We start from the raw sequence: 10,018 nt of genomic DNA, 5'->3' as shown, positions 1-10,018 counted from the left end.
CATGAACCTCTGAAAGGAGAACATATTGTGTAGAAATACAGGACCCAAAACGTTAATCTCTTCGCATAGGTGAACTAGGACGTGCGTCATGATGTTGAAGAAGGATGGTGGGAACACCAACTCGAAACTGACAAGACATTGCACCAAATCATTCTGTAACCTTGGTATGATTTCTGGATCGATTACCTTCTGAGAGATTGCATTGAGAAATGCACATAGCTTCACAATGGCTAATCGAACGTTTTCCGGTAGAAGCCCCCTCAATGCAACCGGAAGCAGTTGCGTCATAATCACGTGGCAGTCATGAGACTTTAGGTTCTGGAACTTTTTCTCTGCCATGTTTATTATTCCCTTTATATTCGATGAGAAGCCAGACGGTACCTTAATACTGAGCAGGCATTCAAAGAAGATTTCCTTCTCTTCTTTGGTAAGAACGTAGCTTGCATGACCCTGATGTATGCCGTCTTTTCCGTGCATAAGTTGCTGGTCCTCCCGTGCCTCAGGTGTATCTTTTGTGTTCCCATACACGCCCAAGAAGCCAAGCAGGGTCACACAAAGATTCTTCGTCACGTGCATCACGTCGATTGCGGAGCGGACCTCGAGGTCTTTCCAATAGGGCAGGTCCCAAAATATAGATTTCTTCTTCCACATGGGTGCGCGTCCGTCAGCGTCATTCAGAACAGGTTGTCCACCAGGACCCTTTCCAAAGACCACCTTCAAATCCTTGACCATATCATGTACATCAGCACCAGTACGGTGGCGAGGCTTCGTCCGGTGATCCGCCTCACCTTTGAAATGCTTGCTTTTCTTTCTTACGGGATGCCTGCTCGGAAGAAATCGACGATGTCCCAGGTACACATTCTTATTAGCCAAATATATACTGTCGGTATCGTCCAAACAGTGCGTGCATGCGCGGTATCCCTTGTTTGTCTGTCCTGAAAGGTTACTGAGAGCAGGCCAATCATTGATGGTCACGAACAGCAACGCCTTTAGGTCAAACTCTTCCCCCATGTGCTCATCCCACGCATGTACACCTGTTCCATTCCACAGTTGTAAGAGTTCTTCAACTAATGGCCTTAGGTACACATCAATGTCGTTGCCGGGTTGCTTAGGGCCTTGGATGAGCACTGGCATCATAATGAACTTCTGCTTCATGCACAACCAAGGAGGAAGGTTATACAAACATAGAGTCACAGGCCAGGTGCTATGGTTGCTGCTCTGCTCCCCAAAAGGATTAATGCCATCTGCGCTTAGACCAAACCATACGCTCCTTGCGTCATCTGCAAACTCCTTCCCGTACTTTCTTTCGATTTTTCTCCACTGCGACCCATCAGCGGGTACTCTCAACTTTCCGTCTTTCTTACGGTCTTCTCTATGCCATCGCATCGCCTTGGCATGCTCTTTGTTTTGGAACAAACATTTCAACCGTGGTATTATAGGAGCATACCACATCACCTTGGCAGGAATCTTCTTCCTGGGGCGCCGGCCCTCGACATCACCAGGGTCATCGCGGCTGATCTTATAGCGCAATGCACCACATACCGGGCAAGCATTCAAATCCTCGTACTCACCGCGGTACAGGATGCAATCATTAGGGCATGCATGTATCTTCTGCACCTCTAACCCTAGAGGGCAGACAGCCTTCTTTGCTTCGTACGTACTCTCGGGCAATTCGTTGTCCTTTGGAAGCATATCCTTTATCATTACCAGCAACTTTCCAAATCCCTTGTCAGATACACCATTCTCTGCCTTCCATTGCAGCAATTCCAGTGTGGTGCCCAGCTTTTTCTTGTCACCTACGCAATTCGGGTACAACAATTTTTTGTGATCCTCTAACATGCGCTGCAACTTCTTCTTCTCCAAATCACTTGCGCAGTTTCTCTTTGCATCGGCAATGGCCCGACCTAGATCATCAACGGGCTCATCTGATGCCTCTTCTTCAGCTTCTTCCCGCATTGCCGGCTCAGCTTCTTCCCGCATTACCGGCTCAGCTTCTTCCCCCATTGTTGTATCATCGTATTCAGGGAACCCATGGCCAGGATAGCTGTCGTCGTCCTCTTCTTCTTCATTGTCTTCTATCATAACCCCTCTTTCTCCGTGCTTGGTCCAAACATTATAATGGGGAATGAAACCGGACTTAAACAGGTGGACGTGAATGGTTCTTGACGTAGAGCAATTGTGACCATTCTTACAGCGAGCACATGGACAAGGCATAAAACCATCCGCCCGCTTGTTTGCCTCAGCCGCAAGCAGAAAAGTATGCACGCCCTCAACGAACTGGGGAGAGCATCGGTCATCGTACATCCATTGCCGGCTCATCTTCATTACACAACACCGAATAGACCAAATTAATACAAGTTCATACATAAAGTTCATACAACACTTAAATGCAACAAACAAATAACTCTCTAGCTAAAGCATTTAAATGCAACAACAAATACGATCAAGATCGCAACTAAGGTAACAATGGATCCAACAGCATAATGATACCAAGCCTCACTATCGATGGCATATTTTCTAATCTTTATAATCTTCAAGCGCATTTTCTCCATCTTGATCTTGTGATCATCGACGACATCGGCAACATGCAACTCCAATTCCATCTTCTCCCCTCAATTCTTTTCAATTTTTCTTTCCAGTACTCGTTTTCTCTTTCAACTAAATTTAACCTCTCGGCAATAGGGTCGGTTGGAATTTCCGGTTCACATACCTCCTAGAAAAAATTTCTATGTCAACTTGATGGGCATAATTTGTCATAAACACGAAATGCAACTAGTTTTAAAAGAGAATATACATACCACATCCGAATCATAACAAGGACTAGGGCCGACGGGGACGGATATCAAAACCATGGCACTATATGTATAACAAACAACGTACGGGTAAGATAATTATACGAGTAACTATATATCCAAATCACACAAACATCAATTTTTATATAAAATTTCATGAACAAGAGGCTCACCACAAGGTGGTGCCGGCGACGGGACGGTGCGGGCGATCGACGGTGGCTACGATGGAGATTTAGAAGGCACTAAGTAAACCACACCTACATATGCAAACTAAGTGTTATTTTTGACCTCAAATTGCATATAAATCAAATACTAGCACACACACACACACACACATATATATATATATCCTCCCAAATTACTAAACTCACAAATTAATCACTATATAAAGCATTGCAAGAGCTAATCTAGCAATGAGAGATGAAAGGACAAAGTTGCTAACCTTTGTGATCATTTGAATGGATGGGGGCCTTCAAATCTTGACAAATTTTGGGCAAAATGTGTGATGAGCTCGAGAGGAAGAGGGGAAGAACAGAGAGGAGAGGGGAAAGGGGAAGAACAGAGCGAGCTCGGGTGGACGAAGGGTTTATGTAGGACGACCTTTAGTACCGGTTTGTGCCAAGAACCGGTACTAAGGGGCTGGAGGGGCCCCATTCTGACAACATCCTGCCACCACTCTCATTAGTACCGGTTCGTGGCACGAACCGGTGCTAAAGGTTCGCCACGAACCGGTACTAATGAAAGCGGCCCGGCTAGCCGTTGGAACCGGCACTAATGTATACATTAGTGCCGGCTCAAATATAAACCGGCACTAATGTGCTTCACGTTTGACCCTTTTTCTACTAGTGTTCCATCCCTCAAATTAAGTTTGTGCCTAATAAGTTGAGGCAACAAAAAAAAAGATACGAATGCCGCAATATGACTCTGAATTGGTGCTTTGCCTCGGCAACCTCCATAATATTATGGAACATGCTCCACACGCTTTATGGAGGCTATCAATATGACCACATACCCTCCTCTCTCCTCCCATTTTCCTTCCCCCTAATATCACCGAGGAAAGCCCGACAGCCCGCCTTATTTCCAACCATTTAATGATAAGTCAGCCCGTAATTATAAGAGAGAATTTCTTATTTGGCCCTTTCTTAAATTTTACTTCCCTTTTTGGCCCAAAATTTTCTGTTCTTCCCTTTTTGACACTCAAACTTCATTTTATTCTCTATGTGACACTTCCGTCAGTTTTGGCCACTAACGGTGTTAAGTCTGAACTAAAAAGACTGTTTTACCCCTAGTGTAGTTTGTGATCAGATTATTTATATACAAACACATGAATGATGTGATATGTTTTGTGGTGTTGAATAAACTAGATGATTCCTTCCGCGTTACTGCGGAAATTTTTATCATGGTAGAAATTAAATTCAACAAAATTATATGATTCAAATTTCAACAAATTTATGTGGTTCAAATATTCAATAGTAGTAATAGACCTAAAAATAGTAAAAATGAGGTTTCTTTGCGAGGAAAGAAAGAAAATTCAGTATAAGCAACAATTTCACATATTATTCTTATGTATAGCAATTAGGTTTGTAGCTAATCTTGTCTGATATGCATGCATCTCTTAGCTAGATAGCGTCCATTGGATACGTACCTAGGTTAATTAGAGGAAAAAACTAATCATGCTTGCCTGATGCGTACGTGCGCATACCAGCGATGACATGCACACACGCGCTGTGCTCTCGCTGGTGAGGCTGCCGGAAGACGTCGAGCGGGAGATCCTGGCGCGCGCGCCCGGCTTTGCCGACCTCTTGCAGTGCGGCGCCGCTGGCCGAAGGGCGGCTGCCACTGCTACTCCCTCTTCGGAAGCGACGCCACGGTGCGGAAGGTTCGCGGGTTCCGAGCATCGTCGACGCGCCGGGATGGCCGTCTGCAGCTTGCTCTCCGGCAGTATGTGCTAGCTAGAACGATTGGAATGCGTCCTGTTAGAAGTGCTCGTACATACTAGTACTACTAGCTAGTAAACGTTCAAGCAAAGGATCGATTAGGGATTCAGGAAGCCAGCTCTGTATTACGGTGCGTGCATCGTCCAGAGCTTGGTTCATCGATATTATCGTCGTCAGTTCATGGTCGCACCTCGTCATCAGAAAGTGTATTGCGTGAGCGCGCCGACGTGCATGTGGGAGATATAGTGAGTGTGGTTGACTTCGTCGAACATTATCTAGGAGCAACATCGACGCGCACGAGCACATGGCAAGCTCCAGCGACACAGGAGCGGTGCTACTGCTAGCGACATTACAGGTAGCACTCTCGATGCCCCCCCCCCCATCCTCTCTTTTATCTTGGTTGAGGCCCCTCCTCTTCTCTTTGTGATGACATACCATCACCAGAGGTAAAATTGTAATTGCACGTGCCAGTTAACACAGTTGGATGGAAAAATGGATGAAAATGTCAAATAGGGCATAAAATGAAGTTTGAGTGTCAAAAAAGGAAGAGAAATATTTTTTGAGCCAAAAAAAGAAACAAATTTTAAGAAAGGGCCAAATAAGAAATTCTCTCTAATTATAACCCATACCGCTCGTCTCGCTGGGAAGCGACGCAGGATGACCTCTACGGGATATACACAAATTTTTTTTGAGGGGTAGTAGTAGGCCTTTTTCTCTGTCAAGTGTCAACATCTTTGATCGGCTTCGAGAGGCCCCAAAAGCACTGCCGCCAGAGGCCCATACGTAATCCAGTTGGATGCGCTCGTGCACCCGCCGATGAATATTCAAATAGCCTGTCGTTCGAGAAGCAAACAAATTGTCTGGGTGGTGTAGTTGGTTATCACGTTAGTCTCACACACTAAAGGTCCCCAGTTCGAACCTGGGCTCAGACATCAATTCTTTTTCTTCCCTTTGCAATTTTTTTTGAGGGGATTCTCCTTTGCAACAAAATAATACTCCAATCTATAATCTACTCCTATATACGATCAATGGGTGGATTACCATTTTTGTATCATTTGTGTGCGTATGTGTGCGCTTAGTGTCAACCTACTTCCTTCCTTGTAATTAAGCATCAACTGTGGCTAGTCATTAGTAAACCTGAATTGCTGCTGATCCAAACGCCGACTGCAAGGGCGACCCATCACCCATGCATGTCTTCTCCTTCAAGTTCAATCCTTCCCGTGCTGTTCGTCTTCCCCATCGCAAGCGCGACGAGGACGAGTCACCCTATCTTCTGCCTGTACGGCATATCTTATCCTTCAGATGATTTGTTTTGACATTCCTTTGTTTTCGCAATTTCTCAAGATGAATTCTTCCTTGCCCGTTGCCACCCGTGACCCGTGAGTGCCAGTCGTCCAGGGTGATGCTCAGCACAGCTTCACAGTCCACGGCTGGCTGTCCATGAGCTCTTGCTCCTCTTAGTTATTTTCCTGTCTATAATTGATGTATGGGAGGCGATCCTATTGACTAATATTATTTGTAGCCATTAGTGCTAGCTCTGGAATGCCAGGGAAATCTAAGTGCTCCCTCCTGTGCATCATGTGATCTATTTGTAGGACTTGACCTGAAAGTTTTAGGTTATGTCAAATTATTCTTTTCAGTACGTGCCGTGGTGGGGTACTGCCTCTGTAACCACTACTTGTAACATCTGTAACAACATTCTCTCCTTCTAACTGAAATCAATGAAATACTGCACCGTCAGCATTTCGTCCAAAAAAAAGTACGTGCCGTGCACAATAGAGTGCAGTTTGGTGCTTCTATTCAGCTTTCCGGACGCGTCTCTCTCTCTCTCTCACCACGTTGGTTTGGCGCCTCTATTCAGCTCACCGACTCCGCCATGGTCTCGGTCTGATTTACGTACCATGCCAGGCTCATATATATGATCAAGTTCCACAACGTCTTAAGAACAGAATCGCAGAACCGCGTCCATACGAAGAGAAGGAGTTGTTCCGACGCCTCTCCGACCAGCCAGCTCTCCTCCCACACAAATTAGTGGTACATTATATATACCGACGAACTCAGCTAGCTAGTCAGATGCTGCTTAATGTTTTTCAATCGTCCATGCGATACGTTCTTGCAGTTTAATAAGATCAATCTGATGTCGTTTTCCGTTTAACTACTTCGTGCAGAGCATGCAGCTGGACAGGGCTACCGGTGTCGAGCACTTCACGATTTCTGCGAGGGCGCTGCAGATTCCGCGGTGCAAGGGCTGGCACCGGGCCAGTTTATGTGCACTTTCTAAGGGGGTGTTTGGTTCAGAAGTCCTAGGACTTTTTCTAGTCCAGGGACTAATCAAAAAAGACTCTCCAGTAGAGTCTTTTTCTAGTCCCTGTAGAAAAAATCCCTCCCGTTTGGTTCATAGGGACTTTTTAGAAACTTCTTCTAGTATCTGGGACTAAAAAGTCCCTGAACCAAACACCCCCTAACTGCAGCAAAGAAGACAAAAGGTTCAAGCCTCGAATCTTATACAATACTCATTTAATTTTACCATAGCGAATTTAGTGCCTTTGCCTTTGATGCTTTTCGCTACTTACTACTTATGAACTGTGGGTTGCAACGTGCAGGTTCTTCTCCGAAGACACTCAGTTCTATCGTGTCAATGAGTTGGAAATCCGAGGCAAGATACAGAGGAAGATGCTCTCACAAAGCACAACATATGCCGTATACTTGGTGTTCAAGCCAGCATATGTATACAATGAGTTCGATTTCCCATACGAGGTGACTTCCGTTGGTGTTACCGGGAGGGAGTCGACCCGGCAAGTTTGTGTGCAAGGTTGCAGAGGGAGTCTTAATTGTGACGCAAATCCTCCCGGAGAGGAAGTTCATTTCCCTCATGAAAAAGACGATGGTTGGATGGAGGTGGAGTTGGGTGAGTTCCGTAACGAGGAGTGTGACGGTGGTGAGGGGCGGAGCCAGGAATTTGATATAGGGGGGGGGGGGGGGGGGCGAGTTCCACACTTGAATTTTTACAAACCAATCAGCATCGATCCAGGCATAAAACAATTAGCACGTGAAAAAGGCCTACACTGAAATCATGTTTTCATTGATGTAAATACTTGAAGAAGATTACCAAATTGTCCATCTTTGACAAAGCAGATCAGTTTTTTTATTTAATATAGCAAAATTAGGTACACTGTAGTACCAATATTGATTCTAATCCAATTTTCATGTGCACCAACCAAGGATCATTCATGTTAGACAATTTTTTTTAGAGAGTTGAAGTTGAAGTTGATGAGAGAGGTCGTACCATCGAGCATAGAAGACGTCATGTTCACATAGCTGAGAGCATGAGGCCATGAACCAATTGGCTTGGAAATTTTATGAATTGATTCAGCTATCTTCCTCAGATCTACACAAACACAATTAGGCAATCGAGAAAATTCAAACTAGTTTTCAATGTCTGTCGTTCTACATCTCTTAAGACAAAAACTAATCTTTTTTTTTTGAGAACCAATGAGTAACAAGCTACTCAATGGGTAGGATTACACTCAGCTAGAAACAGATCTTTAAGATTCTCCGGGACTGACCTTTTTTCCTCATCCGAGCGGCCGGCCAATGCACCTGTGGATCAACGAGGGAGTGCTTCCCTGTCGCCTTCCGCCCTTCCCTTCTCGACGGTAGCCGATCTACAGGCGGCCGGCTGCAGCGCGCGAGGAGGTGTTTTGGATCGCAAGAACTAGCAGATCGGAAACGAAGCGATTAGAGATGGAACGGTAGCGTCTTGAGCCTGGGTCCTTCTCTTCCACAGTGGGCTTTTTTTTATTCCTTCTACTGATATTTGGGCCTTCTCTCCCATGGATTACTACTAATTGCAGACAATTCATGGGCTTTGAGCCTTTGACTATGGGAGCCACAGGGGGGGCGAGACAGGCCACAAAGTGTCTGCGTACGCAAAAAAAGCTGCTATACCTAATCGCTATCAAGGGCCAACGTGATCGATAGGGGGGGTCTCGCCCCCCCTCGTCCCCCCTTGGAATCGTCCCTGGACTGGTGACGAGGTGTCCGTGAGCTTCATGGGAGAAAGCAAGTCTGGTCTTACCGTGCTGGGCATTGAGCTCAGAAGTAAGCAACAAAAGCCGACACAATTGTAGAATTACCATTAAGTAACCCGTGGGAGTTAAAACGATCTTTTTGAAGTGTCTTTGGTTACGTAAGTGATTTTTCGCTATGATGAAGTGTTTTGTTGATATATTGCGCATTATTGGATTGGCTTGCTGTAACATGACGTGTGTAGTTACCTTCATGGATCATCGACAATGGCATAAGTGATATTTTAATTACACATTGCGAAATGACTAAAACCTGAATGGAATGTTCCCTGGTATATATGATGAAAACATGGATGAAATTACCTTTCCAGATTACATTATTTTGTTTGCCCCTGGGAACACTTTATTCGTAATTCAGGTCATCGACAATAGAAGTCAGGAACACCAAAGACAAAAGAGATGAAAATGAAGGTAGGGGCTAATCTACTCGGAAAATGCCAACGGAGGCCGAGCTCCAGTGAGCTCGTTTTTATTTTTTATTTTTTTGAAACACGAAAAATTCCAAATTTATTTTTTGAACACACATGCACATGTATACTATGTATATGCAAAATTTCACAGTGTTATACGTTTACATGCGGCCTACAGGAAAAAGACAAATACACATTTTTTAATGGGCCTTTTATTTTTGTTATTGGGCCAGAAATTTGTTATTTTTGTACAGCCTACAAATCACAACATTTTTCGACGAAATTTAACACGTTCTTTCAGAATACATATAAGTTTTCATGATATTTTTTTCAGATTTTTTTGGAACTTTTAAATACGCTTTTTGATTTTTTTTTCAAAATACCGAGCTCACTGGAGCTCGGCCTCCAAAAATCCTCACTCCTAATCTACTACTCAACTCACAATGAAGAGACGAAATCGATGCAACTCACAAGTCACAGTGAAGAGGCGGAACTTGCCAGATTTCTTATGCTTGTTATAAAGAGCCTGTTGTCATGGTGCCAAGATTTAGGGTTCATATGTATGAGGAGCAGCAACAACAATTTATGTTCCTGTGAGGTGATTTCTTATGAAACACAAATCCCCCTTTTTAAAGCCACCCCCCTCCCCACAAAAAAAAGAGCGAATGAATAATCTATACAGATGATCTGAGTATATCATCTCTATCTTTGTTGAACATTACTACGACATGGCCTTTCAGATTGACCGCTTGTGTCATGTTTTAGATTTTTTTGCTACCTGATTTATTTAG

General features: G+C 44.4%; 1 non-coding gene across 1 annotated transcript; it reads left to right on the top strand.

The window, feature by feature from the left end:
- The first annotated feature begins 5,587 nt into the window (after positions 1-5,587).
- TRNAV-CAC (transfer RNA valine (anticodon CAC)) lies at positions 5,588-5,661 on the top strand. The gene has a single exon. It is a non-coding gene; the product is annotated as a tRNA-Val (tRNA).
- Positions 5,662-10,018: the final 4,357 nt, after the last annotated feature.

The sequence above is a fragment of the Triticum urartu genome, chromosome 6A (assembly GCF_056163025.1).
Source record: "Triticum urartu cultivar PI428250 chromosome 6A, HENAU_Tu73, whole genome shotgun sequence".
NCBI lineage: Eukaryota > Viridiplantae > Streptophyta > Magnoliopsida > Poales > Poaceae > Triticum > Triticum urartu.
This window is presented reverse-complemented; position numbering and strand designations above follow the sequence as displayed.